At 41.1% G+C, this 20,559-nt stretch overlaps 1 protein-coding gene across 5 annotated transcripts in view; it reads left to right on the forward strand.

Annotated features, from left to right (window-relative positions):
- Positions 1 to 294: 294 nt before the first annotated feature.
- LOC105479922 (integrin subunit beta 1) overlaps positions 295 to 20,559 on the forward strand; it is a 59,423-nt gene continuing 39,158 nt past the window's right edge. For 2 of the 5 annotated variants that reach the window (XM_071070247.1, XM_011738255.3), the window contains exon 1: positions 295 to 444. The gene's annotated coding sequence lies outside the window, so the exon portion shown is untranslated. Of the gene's footprint in view, positions 445 to 6,820; positions 6,905 to 20,559 lie in introns of all 5 variants that reach the window. The other 3 variants (XM_071070246.1, XM_011738251.3, XM_071070245.1) reach the window with 2 other exon arrangements.

A 20,559-nucleotide genomic window follows, 5' to 3' on the forward strand; every position in this document is an offset into this window, starting at 1 on the left:
GCATGGCGACTGTCTCAGCGGAGTCCCGGCCCTGCCCTCCGCGGAGTCCCGGCCCTGCCCTCCACGGCCTCCCTCAGGCGCGCTCCCGAGCGGGCCGGTTCCTTTGTCCCGGTCGCGCTTCCTGCCTCCTCCTGCGCCTCCTCCTCGCCCCGGGGCCGGGCTGACGCGGCGGGAGAGGAATGCGTTTCCGGAGGGAGAGGGCGGTGGCGGCCTCGGGAGCGGGATCAGACGCGCAGAGGAGGCGGGGCCGCGGCTGGTTTCCTGCCGGGGGGCGGCTCTGGGCCGCCGAGTCCCCTCCTCCTGCCCCTGAGGAGGAGGAGCCGCCGCCACCCGCCGCGCCCGAGACTCGGGAGGCCCCGCCAGCCCGCAGGAGAGGCCGAGCGGGAGTCGCGGAACAGCAGGCCGGAGCCCACCGCGCCAGGGCCCGGACGCCGCGCGGAGAAGGTAGGCGCCGGCGGGCCTCGGGTGTGGGGGTGCGGGCCGCGGCCTCGGGTCTGCTGTGCGCGACAGCACTTAACAGCCGCCGGCCCGGGCCGCGCCGGGACCTTTGTGCCAGGCGTGGGGGCGGGGGCGGGGGCGGCCGCGGGCCGGTGGGGGCTGGGGCGGGATTCCAGGCTAGTCCGGGAGGAAGTCCGCACACCGCCACCCCCCTCGGGTCCCAGGCGCTGGCAGCGTCCGGGCGCCGAGTCGGCCCAGCCGCGTTCCGAGCGCTAGGGTCGCGGGCCTGGGCGCTGTCACGTCGGGGCTTGCTGGAGCTGCGGAGGACCGGGCCTGAGCGGCTCCTGACACCTGCGGTCTCCCGCCAGGCTGGGCAAGCGCAGGTGGGAGCCAGCGAGGCCACCCGGGGCTCGGCGTTTAGGACTCAGCGCGCCCCTGGACTGGTCCTGCGCCTTTGTCTCTCGCTCCCTCGCTGGCTGCTGTTTTTGGAGCAGCGTCGAGCCGGCCGTCGGCGCCCGCTGTTGGGACTGGTCTTCTCCGACTGGAGCCGGGATAGAAAGTGGCCTCGCGGAGCCGCTGGGGACCGGGGGCGCGGCGGCGGCAGTGCAGTTCACTGTTTATAAACGCGAATGCCGGGAAGTCAAGAGTCGCCGGCCCCTGCCGGGCACCCCGGGACCAGGACACAGGGCCACGGCCACTTTGCGCTCAGACCCGGTCCGCGAGCCTGAGAGCCCGTCCTGTGTCTAGTATCATTTTTACCGCGTGTCATTTCTTAGGCTTCATAAATTGGATTTATGAGACTCCCACTCTCTAAGTAACTTTCATTTAATCAAATTCGTGCTTTTAAGTCCAAAGCTTTGCACTCATTGGTATGATCATTAGTAAGTTGCATTCTCTAAGCTTCCGTTTCCTCATCTGTGAAATAGGAACAATACTACCTACACTAATAATTCATTTTTATAACAATGACAGCGAGGGCCAGGTTTAGCTCTAGGCATTTCGTGTGTATTATTTAATTCTGGAACTGCTCTAATGAGATTGCTACTGTTTCTATTTCCATTTTCCGAGTGAAGAAACGGAGGCACAGGGAGCAAAAAGTAAGTTGCATATGGTCATCGGGAGCTCCTGGAGAAGGCATGGGGTCTAGCTCCAGAGCCTACGTTTAAACCAAAAGTAACCTTCCTAACTATAGTCGTGAAAATCAAATGCAAAATGTAAAACACTTAGCTTGAGAGTAGATGCTCAATGACTGTTGACTGCTTTTCAGCCCTTCTTTTATAGTAAAAAGATTTCTCGGAAGGTAATTGGTAACATCATTAGTAAGGTTTCTTTGGGCCAACATGCCACATGGATAACAGGTGGATAGAATTGCTAGGTTATTTTGTTTTGTTTTGAGACAGGGTCTCTGTCGCCCAGGCTGGAGTGCAGAGGAGCTATCACAGCTCACTGCAGCCTCAGCCTCTCGTGCTTAAGTTATTTTTCCACCTCAGCCACCTGAGTAGCTGGAACGACAGGCGCCTGCCACCATGCCCGGCTAATTTTTTAATTTTTTGTAGAGACAGGATTTCACTATGCTGCCCAGGCTGGCCTCAAACTCCTAGGCTCAAGCAGTCCTCTCTCCTAGAGCTCCCAAAGTGTTGGGATTACAGACTTGAGCCCCCTGAGCCTGGCCCTTAGGTTATTATTATTTTTCTTATTGTACTTCTGATGCTACAAAAATAACGTTCTAGAGGAATTTAGACATCTTTCTTAAACCACATATGCCCTTTACGATAGGGTATACAATAGGCCACTTTTAGAAATGATTAAGGAACTTTAGTTGGCAGTTACCTGTTCATTTGTGGACATCAAGGCCCAGAGGGGTCAGGACTTAGAGTCTCACTGTAATTCTCATATTTTTAAATAATGTTGGCTCATTGATCAATATTATATAAGTGACTGAAGATGGTGAAGTGTTAAATAAAAAACATTGGTATTTTGATTACAGGCATTTGGGGGGAAAGCCATTTTACTTACCCCAAAATTGAGTATGAAGGTGGAAGATGTTATTAGAATACTAGCTAAAAGGACAAAGAATGTGGTTAATAGTTTAATTCTGTAAAAAGGAAGCAAATAGACTGTTTAACTCATCTATGTTGACTTCAGACCTAGACCTACAATTTTATGTGATTTTCCTAACAATGTAAAGTTCTGTATTAAAGTTATTTTTGAATACCTTCAACATTCTGTACATGAAATGCATGGAATCAACAATTCTGAAAGTCACTGCATTTAGTAATTTTAACAATTAGGCAGCTTTCTTCTTAGCTTTCTGGTCAGTATAATTTAATTTAAATCAGCCCCAAATTACCATCACGAATGAAAATGTAGTTCTACATTGGTGTTCTTCCTAACTCTGGGAGTGACACTGGGGACAAATGGTCATACTATAATAATGAAAAGTGGTCAAACAACATGGTGCCAGTTTTTCTAAGAGTGCTTGCCACTGATTTTAATGTCTTTATTGTTTGACTTCTTGATAAGTAAGTTGTGGCTTACAGCAGGGAGTAGTACAGTGTTCTGTCCGAAAAAAATATTCATTAATATTCTGTAGCTGCTCTGGTTTGCCCTTAACCATGCTGCTAGTGTGATAAGCTGAAACATCTTGTAAAAGTTTCAGAGAGCTTTCAAGTTCCGAGAACTTAACTTTCTGAGTATGTAACAAGCTACATATATCTGAAAGGATTCATTTGGACTTCTGTCAGATTTTAGCAGATTTTCTCACTCTATGAGAGAGTTAGGATCTGTTAGGTTGTGGGTGGAATCCTAGAGATTATGCCAGGTAAATATGTAAGTGTCTGTATTGTATTAGCAGTGTTTACTCTGACTTGGTTTTAGGTTCTGAGAATTTGGCTGGTTGTTTTTTCAGAGGTGGGAAGTGTGGAGTAGAGAGGTTAAGATACAGAAAGGTACATTCGTCTTCTGAATCCTGAAGTGTCATGCTAGGGGTATCTATAGCTGTGGAAAACTGAAAGAATATTATGGTATGTACCCAGGTTAAAGGGGGTACAGTGCGTAAAAGTCAGAATATTAGCACCCTTCCAATATGTCTGTCGGTAGGTGAAAAAAAATTTCTCTCTTTCAGGAGCTGTGTACAAAAGGATCCAAACTATACTTTATACATGTGTTACTGCTTTAAAAGTGGCTGTGAGTGTTTAGAGGTCAACTGACTTTAAACTTGCCGTTTGATTTGTGACTTTAGAAAGTAGAGTTAACTATATTTAGCAATATGCTTAAACATGTGCATATCACCTTATGAAACGTGTGTGTGCATGAGAAAAGCTGCCTCCAGTACATATACATATGTATATAAACACACATACACACAAGCATATATATGTATGTATTTCTTGTAGGACCAGTCTCATTGTATATAATTTCAAAGTGCAGGTTCCTGATCTCCAGGGGTGCGTAAAAAGACTCACTGAAGTATGGGAAGAAAATTTTAGGTCTACTATTATGTTTGTTGATCTCATCACTTCAAAGTTTAAAATTTTGATTATGATTTATATCTTACACGTATTTGAATTTATAAATTACATGTATTTTGGGTACATGTATGCTTAGAATTTTTTTAGTGATAAAGGTGAGTGGTCAGAAACCTTTGCAGATCCCCTATATGGAGGATGATTTGAGTGGAGTTCAAGAACTAGTATATTTAGGAGGGAGAATTGAAAAGACTTGATAAGAGAAATGAAAGAAACCCAATGTGACACTGGTTTCTGGCTAGGAGGTGCTGTTCACTGAGGTGAGAGGGTGACCACAAGCCGGGGCTGCTGGTTGGCTGGAGCAGAGGGGAAATGATGACCTTATGAGGCTGAATTTTATTTTTTTAAGGTGACCGGGGACATAGGTGGAGATGTCTAAATTGCAGTTGAATACACAGGGTAAGAGCTAAAAAAAAAAAAAAAAAAAAAACTGAGAGATTTCAATTTGGAAATTCTCAGTCTATTAAGTACTGGTTGAAGCTATAGGCTGTGCATGCAAACACCAAAGGAGGGTGTGGAGTGAGAAACGGGCTGAAGGAGGACCTGGGAACAGTCAAGGTGGGTAGAGGAAGAGGAATCCAGAAAAGCATTTACCTTCCCCAGTTTCTTCTCTGAACTTCTAATTCCTTTGAGTGACATTTTTGTGAGTGACAAAGGTATTTCTGGGTTTTTCCAGTGATTGGCATGTTTGAGTTAAAGACAAAAAGACTTCATTGGTCACATCCCTTTGTGGTAATTTATTTTCAGGTACCTGATCAGAGAAGCAGTTTGATGTAGTAAAGGCTTCTCGATTGGGAGGCAGGAAACCTGGGTGTCAGTGCAGGGTCTGCCACTGAATTTCTGTGTGACCTTTGTCAGAGTACTATACTTCCAGGGCATTGGTTTCCACATCTACCCTATAAAGCAGTCTGCATGTTTCTGTCGTTCTCTTGTTCCAGGAGTTGGAGAATAGCTGCTGCCTGATGTAAGTAGAATGCAGTTCTCTCACCCCATGAGCAACCTTTCTTTTTTTTTTTTTGTATCACCAGAGAGTGTAGGCGCCGTGCCACTTACTCCTTTAAGGATGCCTGCCAGCGCTGACCAGCAACATCTGTCACAACATCTGTCACAACAGCTCTGCATCAGGATGTAGCTCGGCTGTACATTACATTTTATTCTATCAGTACATTGAGTACCAGTTACCTGAAAAATGCTTTACTCATTGGGCATGAATCAAGAAGTCGGCATGGTCTTTGATGTTGAGTCTGTTGTCTAGTTGGAACAAGTTGTGTTCGGTTCAGGAAAACATAAATACCAAAGAGTGTTTTATACAATGTACTGTACCATAAAATATTCCCTAACAGCGTTAGAAAAATCTCAGCATTGTCTTGTGTGGTTTCGGAACACGTTGTGTAGGAGATGAGGCCTGAGCTTGGAATGGTATGAGTGAAGGTTGGATGACAGATGGGTGGCACTTTCAAGGGACAGCATAGGAAGAATCCAGTCTAATTTCACAGATAGTACTTGGCCACTTTGTTACTTATTAGGAGTTATGTATAATATCATATATGTATCACAATGATATATGAAGGCTATATTTTAAAATGAAAGCCTGGATTCTTGCCCTCCAACACTAGCCTGATGAGAGATACAGACATGAATAAAATTAGTTATAATAGAAGTTTGAACAGAAATAACACTATATTATTGAGCATCACTGAAGGTTTGTCATTCACTGTGCTGGCCACTATCAAGGCTATTTTGGAACCACAAAGAAGGAGTAATTAAGTTGATTGTGATTGGTGAGGAGATGAAGAGGCAATAAAGGCGGAAAGGAAGAAGAAAAATCAGCATTCTGTTTTGTGTAGGCGGAAAGGAAGAAGAAAAATCAGCATTCTGTTTTGTGTAGGGAGTAGTTTCAGTGGAGTGATGAGGAAAATATTTACATACAAAATTAGGTATGTACCATTTGAAGTATGGAAGTCACATTTTTCTGTATAAATGTTTATTGAATGAATATGTAAATAACTTAAGCTTTCATAATTTATGAAGTTAGGAATAGTAGATTATTCTTCCCCTATGCACAGTATTTTATGGTTTATGTATGATTTTCTTCATATGATTTCAGTGCTTCTTTTAAAGGGGTGGTACGGGGTCATGTTTGATTATTGGAGGAGGAAATTGGAGTTTGAAAAAGCATATTTGGTAGTATAAGGTTATATTAGAAAAATGTTACAAAAAGTATAATAGGGAGTAAGATTTATGCTTATTAAAGAAGCATGGATTAAAAAGATTGAGAAACATTTGTTAAAGAGTCACTGAGGTTCTTGTTTTAGAAGGCCACGATTAATGAGTTGGAGAACAAGAAGCAAATTTGGTAATCAAGTAAATTATGAGCTGTTGATCACTTAGAAAGGTATTTGCTGATAAAAGCTTTCATATAATGATCATATTTTATCTTTCCAACAATTCTATGGTAGATACTATTTACAGCTTACTGATGAGTAAATTGAGAAACTCTTTTCTTCCTATGTTTATCATGGTTTTAAAACATTTATCATATATTTAAAATACTGTATGCACTCCACCACAGACAGGATGGAGAGGAAGATGTGACAAAAGATGTGGTTAAAATTAGTTTTAATCAAGGAAGCATTTTGGAATGATCTGCTTAAAAAGGGGATATAATTATGCAGTTTGAGAACATAATTCTCCTTAATTGAAATTACGGGGAATAAGTCTTGCTGTCAGGTGCTTATTGATATCATTGATCATGATGGTTCTTTTGCTAGCTCCACTCACAATTATCTTTGTAAACTTGCCCCAGAGTAAACTTTCTCAACCAAAACCGTTTCCAACTTCTTTCCTCCTCACAGGGAAAGGCAAAAAAGTCCGCAGACATAGAGACTGAAAAGAAGGAACAGAATACTAAGCTGGTTTGAAAAACAATCAATTGCTAGGTAATAATGTCTTACCTTTTGAGTGGAAGGAGGAGCTGGGAAGAATTAAGTTCAGACAGGTTTTTTGCTCATTTTAGATCAGCCCTTCATATTATGGCTTAATAGCTTTGTTTAAAGTGTATTTTTCTGCTTTTATTTTAAGTTCATCCTCTGAAGTCTTGAGTTAATTTTGTGCCCCTTTACCCCCATTTGAATTAAATGCTTCATTTTTTTCCCATTTCTCACATAAAGCTTTTTTTTTTTTTTTTTTCAGGGCAGGGAGGGGCTGGTGGTGGTGCTATACCAGTTGTCTGTTTATGAGATCACCATTAGATGACATTTCTAATTGGCTTGAATTATTTGAGTTTTGTGTGATTTTCCTGTTATGTTGATTCTGTTCTTCATGTTTAGGAGTTCTGTAGAGGATTCCAGCCTAAATTTTCTTCCTTTTACTTTTTGTGGTTTTACTTTTTGATCACTGTCAAGATCTGTTTGAGATTTTCTGACTTTCTTGAAGAGCATAATGAGTTCTAGATTTTCTCTTATTTTTAGAGAAGATTCTTCACTGACTCCCTTTCACTTTTTGTTCTGTAGAAGTCTTTCCTGGGTGTTAAGTTTCCAGGCTTTACCTCCCCTTATCCCCAATATACTGTCTTTTAGGCATTTTGTTTGCCAAAGCGTACTACATCCATTATTTTGTCTTTCCGTTGCACTTGTAGGTTGGGTGTTGCTAAAGATCTTCGTATTTCATTTTCCTGGAGAAGGTAGGTAAAGTCACTAGTGATGAATTTTATCTTCAATCTGTTGTTGTATAATTTTCATGAGGTATCTAGCCCTGTTGTGAGCTGTTCTCAGATTTCAAATTGTTTTGTGAACCTATAGCTTTGGAGCAGCCAAACCTTTGTTGTTAGAGCTTCTTAGCCCAAGCTGACATCATTATGTGAGAAGGGGTTAGTGCTCTTTAAAAAGCCATTTTTCTTCTGGGTGGGAGTAGTGCAGTTTAGACAGTTTTCTAATTCAGACTACTTTTCTATTTGTCAAGGAGAGGAGAAGAGGACTTCAAATGTGGTGTTACATCTTTGTCTGGGATTCCTTAGCCTCTTCTCTTTCATGTCTCCTATTTTTTTCTTCTCTATTCTTTCTGCTAAGTTTTGTTAATCATTAATGCTAGCTTATTAATACTTGGGCCATAAACACCTCTGTAGTCACCAACACACCTCTTCCTGCCAATGGAAGAAAAAAAATGTTGAGTTTTAATTGTTCTTTCGGTAAGGGGAAAGGTGCCCTTTCCATGGGAGGAACTTTTCTCCACATGTCACCCTCTCAGATGGTACAGAATTCAGAAAGATTTCTCAGTTTCTTCCATTCATGTTTTTCCCGTTTTTATTACTCTCTATGTGGGATAAGTGGAAGGAACCTCATGTCTTTCAATTTGGCTCTGTGTTCTTTTTCTGGAGTAGATTGATTTTTAAATGCTAAAATCTGTTATTGACCTATTTTCCCCCCTTTTAAAAGCAGATACAGAAAATAATGATGGTAGAACAGACTTGGGATGAATCCAACTTTATTATAATTTTTAGAGGACATTTATGATATACCTCTATAGGTATCAGAATCTTTTCTACTGTTAAGGTGAAAAGATTTGAGATTTTGTGAAATCCTTTGTGTATTCTTTTTATTTGAGTTGGTGTTTAGGTGGCTTATTTTTCAACTCTGAAATGAACTTGTTACATTTTTTAAGGTAATTTCTTTCTAAAGTGTAAGTGTTTAATTTCTACAAATATAGTCCATATAAAGTTTCTAAACATTGTATCTGTAAATTTAAAAGGAAATGCCGAATGAATTATTTGTAAAATTGTTTAAAACAGTTAATAAATAATGAGTGTGTATTTAAAAGTTTGAACATGATTTAAAACCATACTTTTATGGATAAAGATTTGTTTACAGTGAAGATTAAAACAATTATGCACTATTTTTGACAATAGAAACAATTGCATATATTTCGGTTAAGCACTAAAATGAGATTATTTGTGGATGGTGTTTAAGATTGTTTATTGTTCAGGGAATGAATTATGACCCCTTAGATAAAATTGCATATGGTAGAAAATGACCTTAAGGTGAAATGCTTTTATAGGAACAAGACACAAAACCTTTGTCTGTACTTATGAAATATGGCAATTAAAATAACTTTTCTTGGCTTCTATTAAGTTCAAATGCCCAAGAAATAAACTCATAGAACATTATAAGCCCTTTCCATTTCTGTGCTCTGAGTCAGTTCTAACACTAGAAAGATGTTCTTTATTTTAAAGTAGTGATTAAGTAGGCTTTCAAAAAATTATAGGTTAATGAAGTCAGGTCATAGCTTCTGGATACAGATGGTCAGGTTTCAATTCCACCTGTGCAACTTTTGATTCCACTATTGCAAGTTGTTTAATCTTGCTGTGCTTTTGTTTCCTCATCTGTAAAACAAAGACACTATTATTCTCCACCTCATAGAGTTACCTGGAGGAGATAGATGCTATTATTTTATTATTATTATCATATCCATTTGAAGGTGCTGAAATAAAATTCTAATTTTTCAAAGTTCTAAATGAAATAACTTTTTGTTACAAATTACTTTAAATCATCAAAACTTAGTGTATTCTACTCTTCTTGCCTGTACCTAGTCTGGCCCTCTCAATTGAGAAATCAGTCTTTTTTTTTTTTTTTTTTTTCAGTAATCCAAAGTGAGCAGCAGTCCCTGAACAGAATCATATTGCTAGTTGTGTTTGATTAATGAAACAGAATTCGTATTCTAGTCCTTTCAGGGGGGTTTCCTTTCTCGTGATGTAAGAACCTCGTCTTAGTCTTTGTGGTGCTATAACAGAATGCCACAGACTGGGTAATTTATGTCAAGGTTCTGGGGACTGGGAAGTCCATTATCAAGGTGTTGGTATCTCGTGTCTTCCTGCTGTATCATCCCATGGTAGAAGGCGGAAGGGCAAGAGAGCGAGAGATGAGGAGGAGGCCAAACTCAGTCTTCTATCTGGAACCCATTCCCCACTCCTCTGGTAATAGCATTAATCCATTCATGTGGCAGAGCAGAGCCCTCGTGACCTACTCACGTCTTAAAGGTCCCACTTCTCATCACTGTTGCTTCAGGGATTAAGTTTCCAACATGTGAACCTTGGGGACACGTTCAAAGCATAGCAAACCTCAAAGGTTCCTCCTTATTTCTATTCGTATTAGGTATGTTATTACCTCCCTTCAATCTTTTTTTTAAGGGTTTCTGTGATATTAGTGTTCAGAGTATTTGTATTTTGTCTATGTTAGTATAAAACATTTAAGGTTTTGCTGCTTTTATTACTTTATGAACACATTTGTCAGGAATCGGATTGTTAGAAAGCACATGAAATAGAATTCTACTTGGATGTGGAATCTGTAAAGAGTACAAAAAGGTTTTGACGTTGAGGATGTCAGTGTATGAATGGCTATAACAATCCACATTAATCTATTTTCTGTAGTTGTGTTACTTCTAACTTTCAAACTTTATCCTTTCTTTCATATCTTGTGTCTTCCCTAAAGTGGATCCAGTCAGTTTTCTGGTTATAATTACAATTGAAAAAAGCAAAGCATTCAACCGTGGTTACTTCTTTATTCAATTACGTTGTTATTGAGCGCCTCCTATAACATTTGGTAATAATCATAACAAGTAACACCCAGGTACTTAAAATTGGCCAGACATTGTTTTAAATGTTTTATGCTTATCGACTTATTTAAATTTCACAAAACCCCTACAAGGTAAATACTACTGTCCCCATTTTAAAGGTGAGAAAACTGAGACACAGATTAATTTGCCAGTATAACTCTGCACTACACAATGTTGTACGATGGTAGATGCCACAAATGTCTGCTGTCGTGAAGTTCAGTGTTTTATTTTTTGATACCTCAATGTATCTCCAGTTGTTTTTATCATTTCTTCATTTATTAAATATTAAGACGTTGCGCTAGATACAGAAAACATGGAGAAATTTCTAGAAGATGACAATTTTTAAGGCAAGTCAACCATACATATCATTAGTAGATGTATAAAAGCTACATATGCCCCAAACAGGAAACCTTTTAAATGAAGATTATTATATATGTTTTAACATACATATGTGTGTGTGTGTACACATACACATACACACACACACACACACACACACACACACGGCTATATGTGAATCACCTGGCTTAGTCTTTCTTTCCTCCCCAGTTCTTGCCATGATTTGAGGGCTTCAAGAGTTCATGCAGATGATACTTCTCATACCTTGGTCAAGCAGTTTTCTTCCTTTTTTTTATTTAATGAAATTTCAGTTTATTCAGCTAAAGACTAATGTATGCCTGATAACCTAGTGATAACCCATAAGTTATGATAACCCACAACCTTTTTATAAAGCACCTAACATTAACATTCAGATGAGGCATTATAAAAAGTTCTTTAAAAAATGAAGTGGGCCGGGCACGGTGCCTCATGACTGTAATCCCAGCACTTTGGGAGGCAGAGGTGGGTGGATTGCTTGAGGTCAGGAGTTTGAGACCAGCCTGGCCAACATAACAAAACCCCTTCTCTACTAAAAATACAAAAGTTAGCCAGCCGTGGTGGCACACGCCTGTAATCACAGCTACTCGGAGGCTGAGGCAGGAGAATTGCTTGAACCCAGGAGGCAGAGGTTGCAGTGAGCCAAGATCACACCACCGCACTCCAGCCTGGGCGACCAAGAAGTGAAACTGTCTTTAAAAAAAAAAAAAGTCTTTACTATAATTCTTTTAAAAAACATTGGTTCGTCTTGAAAGGTTGATGAATTTTTTGAAATATCTGCAGAAAAGGAAAATAAATTTCCCCCCCTAAAAAATACGTGAGAACCACTTACTGGCACTTGTGTTTTAAGTATCTGGAGAAAAACAGGATAGATTTTTAAAGGCAATTAATAACAGCTATACAAGGACTTGTTTCATTTGCTTTCGCACCAAGTAAAGTAAGAGCAAATATGCTGTGGAAGACAGAGTTGGGTTTTTCCTCCTTCTCTCATATGCCCCACTTCTCCTACCAGGTCACAGTACATCAGCAGCCATCCTTGTTGCCCCACTGAGCAATCACTTTAGATTCCAGTTTTTAAATGCCTGCTCAGATGAAACCAGTAGAGTTCTTTCCCCTTAAGATAAGGTGGCAGTGAATGTTAGCAGGTATCAATTTCTTTGATCAGGAACGAAGAACTCCTTCAGAAAACTCACTTTTTTGGTCTTTGTTAACCTATCATGTAAATTCTTTTTATTGGCACACCTTGTTTACTAATTGTGATTGACTGCTATTTATGCCAAGGGAACATTCCCCAGGCATGCCTGATCTGTTTACTAACGACAAAGTATGCTTACTTTACGTAATCCCATAGGTTTTCTCTTTTATTTTTGGGAGGAGGGGTATAATAACTTGTTATTTATCAGGGCAGATCATATATTTGGATAAAAAAGAGAAACTGGCAGGTAGATCCTAAAGTACATTTCTTAACCCGAGTGACATCTGAAAACATAGATTTCAATTATATTTTGTTGAAAATTCATTCAACTTTGATGCTTATCCAGGAACTTATAATGTCAATTTCTCACAAAAATTATAACCCTCAATACATATGTATTTTCAAAAGAAAAGTCATCTTAAAGTAATATTTTTCTGTATGTTAATTGATACATTTTTATAGCAAATTGAAAATTCTGAGTAAATTGAAAGTATGTTTAACAAAATAAATACAGCATATATGTATGGTTAGCTTATACATTTATTAGTGTAAAGGCAGCAGTGAATTTGTATCTTACAACAAATCTGTAAATCCAGTTGCTTTTTTTCTGGAATTTTATGTAGTATCACTATGTTCCACAATGCTAGAAATGTCTTTTTTGGCATTAATCTATGCAGAAATTTCTGATGAGATATTTTCCCCAAATGACATGGAACTTTTTAAAACTTTTCCAAAATATATGGACATTTTATCAACCACTTATTCTTAATGAACAAAAAGTTAGATTACTACCAATTGTTCTTTTAATTTTACTCTAATGTGTTTTAAAAGTTTAGACATCTCTGATGGTTTTGCAGGTAACTGGATAAAACACGCTAGATGATTTCAAAAGATTAATCTTAGTATCTGACTCGTTTGGCACATCCTCAGTATCCAGAATAAAATCAGTAGAAATAAGAGTAATATAATTTTCAAAGAATTCATACATACTGGAAGTCTTAGGAAAAGGAGTTTTTAAATGCAAGGACTAGGAGGTTTCCTCATCTTGCTAGTTACATGCATTTCTCCTCATGAAGTAATGGCAGCTTTCTGGCTTCTTTGTGGAACTTTAGTTTGCAGAAGAGCTAGGTAATATTCCAGGACTGGCTTTGTTTGGGCTTCATAAGCCTTTAGTCTTTTGATAACCATCTCCGGTTTATCATCCTCACACTGAGTGAGAGGATCCCCAGTCACATCATCAGTGCCCACAGTTTTGGGAAGGTTGAATTCAATGTTGTAGACTCGGCCACTGGCAGGATGAATCTAGTGAGCAGTAAGGCATTGTTTAATGACCTCAAAGGGCACATTTGGGCTAATCACTGTGTCTGTCTAAGAAGCTCTATCTAGGGCTTCTGCCTGTGGAAGTGCCCTTGGAAAACCTTCCAACAGCTAGCTATACTAGGTGAGATTTTTCAGCTCATGTAGGGCCAGCCGAATCATGACATCATCTGGGATGAGTTTCCTTTGGTCAATGAAAGCATTAGCTAACACATCAATTTCTGTGCCCCGCAGCATGCTGTCCCGGAGCAGGTCTCCACTGGAGAGGTGCTTCACAGTGTTTGACAACTAGTGCTGTTGCCTGAGCCCAGGGCCCCCATGATCAGGGCTGCTGCCACGTGGACGCCCCCTTACAGACCAAGGTCCACACCGCGCCCACACAAGGGCTTTGGCCCAGCTTTCGAGCTTACCTGCTCTGCAGCCCAGGCCCAGCTGGCTGGCAGCAGTGCTAGTGAGTGGGGACTGTGGCTCCCAGGCCTTCCCTGAACTCTGGTCTAGCAGTTTTCTTGTCTCTCAACTTTAGTGGCCATTGGCCACTGTACTGGAAACCTCGTGTGTCTTTCATCCTCTTGGCTTCCGCTCTGATTCCAGCTGGTGCTGCTGGGAACAGTCTGTGGCTCACTCCTGGCTGACTGCATGCTGCTTCAGGTGCCTCTCTTTTGCTTAACCCTGTGACTCCTCTAACCAGCTTTGTTGTCTGTTCCTTGTTGTCTGTTCCCTCTTCTCTGTCCCTGGGCACGTGCACTGTAGTTCTTAGAAGTGTTAGGGGAGTTAATGCCCCTTGAGGCGACCTTACCTGTGCAACTGGAGTTGATACATTTCCCTGTTGACTTTCATTGGACAGACTTTCTAAGTACTTCTCAAAAGTTTTCCACAAGATCAAGTCCTCAGGTACTCAGTATGTTAAAGATAGTATCTTTGTATTGGCTTTTTCTCTTTTTCTTGGTTCACCATGTTCAAAGTGTCTCTCTCTTTTCCTGGGGTCACCTTCCAGTAAACTGCCTGCACGCAAGTTCTGGTCCCAGGCTCTGCTTTGGCAGAACCCTAGCTAAAACAGTGACCTAGTACTGTATTTTTAATACAGGCTTCCCCCCTCCCCACAAGACTGCCTGTCTCTGAAATTGTAAATTCTTAACTGTCTTAGGTTCCAGCTCTTTTCACTTCCTTGTTTCCGTGGTCCCCTCTCCTCTCACCTCCCTGGTGTGATGTCTGGTCTTTTGACTTTTTCCTCTTATTTGTTAACTTTTTGTTAGCACTGCACCTTCTTTGCCCCCCACCCCTACCTTTCCTCTTGCACCTGCCCTGCAAACCAGGAAGTAAATTTAGTGATTCCAAATTGGAGTCTGAGGGACCATGGGAGGTATTCTCAGAGATTTGGGCATTTCTACAAGAATTGAAAACAAATTGTACTTTCATGTTAATAATAAACATTTAGTTTATCTGGTTGACCATCTTATAACCCAGTTAATATAACTTCAGCGTCTATGTTTGTACTTGGAAGTTAATTTTGGTTTCATAATGTATAAGAGCCATGAGCATGAGACATTTTATATCTATCTTTAAGTTGGCTTATATATTTAAAGTAATTGAAAATTTAAATTGTCATTTGGATATCTATAGTAACACTTTTCTGTTTAGAGAAGTTCTGCACATTAAGTAATTCTGAGACATTCTTCTGAGTAATGTCAGAGAAAAATGTCACACAATTCAGTATAGTTCAGCAAATATATTTTTACCTTTTAAAATCTTTTGAGACAGGGTCTCACTCCATTGCCCAGCCTGGAGTGCAGTGGTGTGATCATAGCTTACTGCAGCTTCCACTCCGGGACTCATGGCCCTCTCCCCTGGTCCCCACCCCCACCAAGTTTTGCTGTGTTGCCCAGGCTAATTTATTTTCTTATAGAGCCAGGATCTTTAGCTGGGCATGGTGGCTCATACCTGTAGTCCCAGTTACTTGGGAGGCTGAGGTGGGAGGATTGCCTGAGCCCAGGAGGTTGAGGCTGCAGTGAGATGTGATCACACCACACCGCTGCATTCCAGCCTAGGCGACACAGCAAGATCCTGTCCCCCCCCCCCCAAAAAAAAAAGAGAGACAGGGTCTCGCTGTGTAACCCAGGCTAGTCTTGAACTCCTGCCTCAGGCAGTCCTCTTACTTCAGCCGCTCAAAGTGCTGAGATTGCAGGCATGAGCCACCATGCCTAACAGCAGAGTTTTTGAGCATAGACTTTGTGCCAAGTATTTCTAGTTGTGATAGCTATAAATAAGATACACCCAGGCCCTATTTTCTTGGAGCCTAGAATCCATCAGGGAAGACATGTTAGCAGATAGAAGTGAAATGAGTGTTACAAATATGCCTGTATAAATTAGGGTGTCCAATACCTGGTGGGCTTTCACCATTGCAGGCTCTCACTGTAATGCTATTGTGTTTTCCTAATTTTCTGCAACCCCTAAGCCCTACCTTTTTTCCTAGGAGTTGTTCTTCCTATTTCAGAAAAAAACAGTCATACATGAATGAACTCTGCTTTCTCACCTCCTGCTCTGCCTTAGAAGAAAGGCACCATGTCTCTGTTTAGGGTGATCCATCCCCTTGGGCTCCAGATGCCATCCCTCTTTGCTCCAAGGAGGTCTGGCTTCATCACTTACCTTTTCTCTTTCTTGTGTCTTCACCTCTTCAAGTTTGCCCCCAGCTCTCCTTTCTTCGTAAGTATTCTTTTCATCCCAATCGCATCCATGTTCATAAGTTCAGTTAGCACCTAGGTTATGACAACTCTGATGTCTGTGTCTCTAACTCTTGACTTATCTCCTGAGATCCATACTCATGTCCTAGCTTCCCAATAGGCATCTTTCCTAGATTTCACAGTAAACCTCATTTTCTCCCCTAACCCCATTCTCCCTCCTACATCTTCTTTATTTAAAAGTGACGATTATTCTAAATTCCTTTATTTCTCCCATCCTTTCTTCTCCAAGTAAACAGCAGATCCCTCATAGCTGCCTTCTAATCATTGTTTGTCTTCTTGTTTGTTGCTGTTATCTGAATTTAGACATTTGTCATCTCTCACTTGAACCTTTACAGTAAATTCTGTATTTGTCTTCCAACTCCTGTCTTGCCCCCTATCCTTTTCTCCACTGAGTTTCTGCCATGTATATGTAGACGTGTTACTAGCCTGCCCAAATTTTTTCGGTTCCCCTCCTATTTATAGAATGGAATCCAAACTCTTTTAGCATGGATGGTATTTGGCTCTCTGTAACGTAGCTCCTCCTGCCTGCTTGGTCTTCGTTCCTGTTATTTCTAACTCATAAGTCTCAGAAATATTTCAAAATTCCCTTTGGCCTTTTTGATATTTTAAGATTTTAATATAATATAATTTATACTTACAATAGAAAATTACAAGGAGAAAATAATAGCTCATTCCACCAACAAGATATAGCTACAAAAACATACGTTTTTCTAGTCTTTTTTTCTATAAAGAGAGAAAAAGTGAGACAGTTCCAATTTTGGGTTGCAGGGAGCTGCCCAAATGCATATGCTTAGAAATAAGATTAAGAAGGAGTTTCGCCTTGGGACTGCATGGCTTTGCATGTGCAGACCTTTTGCCTGGAATATTTTCTCTCCACTTTTCTCCACACCCGTCTCCTGTGTGCCTTCAAGTCTAACTGAAACACTGCCATGTCCCTGACGCCTCTGAACTTGTCCAGGCAGATTTCAGTGTCCTCAGTGCACTGCGTCCCTGTTTATTACTGAAACCATCATATCATAATAATTTGTATTTTTGTCCTTGAACTGAAAGTTCCTTGAAACAGTGAGTCTTGTATTTCCTGATATGGCTCAAAACCTGACACAGCTGCCTGAAGAGGAACCTCCAGAAAGGCAGGGGAAACCAGTAGAGTTCAAGGGAGTAGAGTATGTTAAAGCATGGTGAATAGTCTTACATGTTGCTTTGTGTAAATTCTTTGGTAGTAAACTGATAATACTTCTTCAAGTACATATTGTAGTGAGTCAAAAAACATGTGAATGAATGAATGAATGCTGAATGAACGAATGCAGAGTAAGGTAAGGCCTGGAAAGAGTTCTTTTGCAAGAGTAGTTTCACATATATGGTTGGGTATGGACATCAGTTATACAGTTATGTGCCACATAATGACGTTTTGGTCAATGATGGACCACATACACGGCAGTGGTCCTATAAGATTATAACGGAGCTGAAAAACACCTCTTGCCTAGTAATGTGGTGTCGTAGTACAACACATTTCTCACATGTTTGTGGTGATGCTGATGTAAACAAATCGACTATACTGCCAGTCATGTAAAAGTATAGCATGTAAATTACAGTGCATCATACTTGATAATAAACAGCTGTGTTACTGCTTTATATATTTACTGCACTGTATTGTTTTTTGTGTTTTTTAAAGATGGAGTCTAGCTCTGTCGCCAGGCTAGAGTGCAGTGGCACAATCTCGGCTCGCTGTAACATCCGTCTCCTGGGTTCAAGCGATCCTCCTGCCTCAGCCTCTTGAGTAGCTGGGACTACAGGTGTGCGCCATCACACCCAGCTAATTTTTGTATTTTTTGTAGAGACGGGGTTTCACCATGTTGCCCAGAATGGTCTCGATTTCTTGACTTTGTGATCTGCCCATCTTGGCCTCCCAAAGTGCTGAGATTACAGGTGTGAGCCACCACCACCAGCCTGTTGTTATTTGAGAGAGTATTTCTCCTTATATAAAAAAAGTTAAAACAGCCTCAGGCAGGTCCAGGTCCTTCAGGAAGTAGTCCCGAAGAGGGAGACCTTTTAGGAGATGACAGCTCCATGTGTCATTGGAGACAGGATATGTAGGTGCAGGACAGCGACATTGATGATCCTGACCCACGCCGCTGTGCAGGCCTATGCTAATGTAGTGTGTGTGTTTGTGTCCACAGTACCGTGTATAGTAATATCAGTGATGTCCTGTTCAGTGAGTGTTCTGTGCAGTGTACTCACTTGCCCCACTCACTCACTCACCCACCCACCCAGCCACCCACCCAGAGCAGCTTCCAGTCCTGCAAGCTCTATTAATGGTAATAGCGGTGTATCAATTTTAAAATCTTTTGTACCATACTTTTGCTGTAGTTTTTCTATGTCTAGCTGAGTGTAGATACACACATGCTTACTGCAGTATTCTAGTTGCCTGTAGTGTTCAGGACAGTTGTGTAGCCCAGGGGCAATAGGCTATACTGTAGAGCCTGGGTGTGTAGGAGACCACACCATCTCGGTTTGTGTAAGTGCACTCTGATGGTTGCACAAAGATGAAATTGCCTTCGCATTTCTCAGAGCTCTTTCTTCATTAAGTGACACGTGAAGGTACTGGCTTGAGGAGAGGGAAGGTAGGTAGGAAATGGAGACCAGTGTAGACAACTGTTCCTAGGTCTTTGACTGTGAAGAGGAGACAAGCATTAGAATTAGGCCAGCATCTGAAAGGCATCTTTCCCTGTTATGCCCTCATACTCTGTTTCATATGGAATGCCATTGGGAGGAAACCCCTTTGGGTCCTTTTCTCAGCATAAGAATCACCTGGAGTCCAGGCCCCATGCTCAGAGATTGTGGATTTTAGGCCTAGGGTGGGCATCCAGGTAAACCCAATGCGGTTGTTCCCTAGGCCAACTTAGAAAAGTGCTGTCCTGGGGGCTTTGTGGCATAGGACTTGGGTGCCTGTTCCTTCCCCTTCCACGCACATGTGCAGGGGGCACCCACTACCGGTAGAAGGGAAGACCAGCAGCGTTGAGAGACCAGCAGCGTTGAGAGACCAGCAGCGTTGAAAGCGAGGCTCCCTGGCCCTCTGCCTCTCGTTTCCTGTCCAGGTCTCTGTGGCTTGCCTCTCTCAGGCCACTTCTAACTGTGGTCTCCGCTCTACCTCCTGGTCCTGTAGGTCTTCTGGGTTCTTAATCGGCCTCATCCTCTAGCCTTTCCGTTTCCTTGAGAGAAAGCCTGGCCTTCTACAGACATCACTAGCCAATGGCAGTGCCTCTCTATTTCTTGCCAGTGCCCTGCCAGTCGCAGGATCGTTGACATCTGTCTTTAAACTGTTTCCAGCTGCTGGCCTTGTTCTCTCAGCTGTTCTTTAACACTGAAGCCTTGTTTTGCCTGCTTCTGGGTTTGGAGCTCTTCTGGAGGTATGAGGGTTTCAGATGGTTGATTTTTGCCTTGTCAAGGTTTATAGAAGGAAAAGGACAGTGACATTTAAAGTAGTGTGGCTTTGAATATTAGGAATCATTTTTTGTTACCTAATAACTTCATCTTAGTGGTGATTGTCTGAATTGTATGATATGTTGACAGATTTCTCAAAGCAGTCTCTAGCGATCATTAAACAGCCTGAGTTGTATCCTGAAGAAACATGTATCTGTCCATATATGGAACAAATAGTTGTTCCATTCCCTTTGTGTGGAAACTGCCTGCATGCTTCATTCATCACAGTAATGCATTTCCTCAGGAACTTTTAATGTTCCAGGTGTCTGTTGTCATAGCTTTGGAATCATTGATAACATTATTTGACTTGCTTAGAATTATAGTCTCATGGATTTATTACACATTAAACCTTTTAGGCAGGCCTTGGAAGATGAATTTGGTAGGCATTTCACACTTTTGTGACACTGAGATTTTGCTGGTCTCTTGGATACAGTCACAAGTAATACGTAAGCAAAACTGCACGCTCAGGCGTAACAACCTGCTGGGCTGAGCGCAATTGCAGAAGTGGATGACTTTTCACGTTACTCTTAACTCTTTTCTCTCGGGTGCTCAGAGCACAACTTAAAGCATTCTGTCTGAGCTAGGGGAATAACATTCTGGAATGTAAGCCCTTGAAGATGGAGGTCTATAAAAGAAATACTCAGTGTTAACTTGGAATTCAGTGAACTTTTTTCATATTAAAGGAAATTTATCAAGAAAAAGAACTGCACAGTTAAACTGTGCTACAGTTGTTTTCATTTAAGAAAGTAGAAAGAAGACTCTTAACAGTTTAAAAAACAAATGACCCTCATTGTTTTTGTATTGTGCATGTAACTCTTCAGATTATATGAAACTATTAGTATTTTTTTTTATATTCCTCGCATCTTTTTTTCTTCTGCCTTGA

The sequence above is a fragment of the Macaca nemestrina genome, chromosome 9 (genome assembly GCF_043159975.1).
Source record: "Macaca nemestrina isolate mMacNem1 chromosome 9, mMacNem.hap1, whole genome shotgun sequence".
NCBI classification, from domain to species: Eukaryota; Metazoa; Chordata; class Mammalia; order Primates; family Cercopithecidae; genus Macaca; species Macaca nemestrina.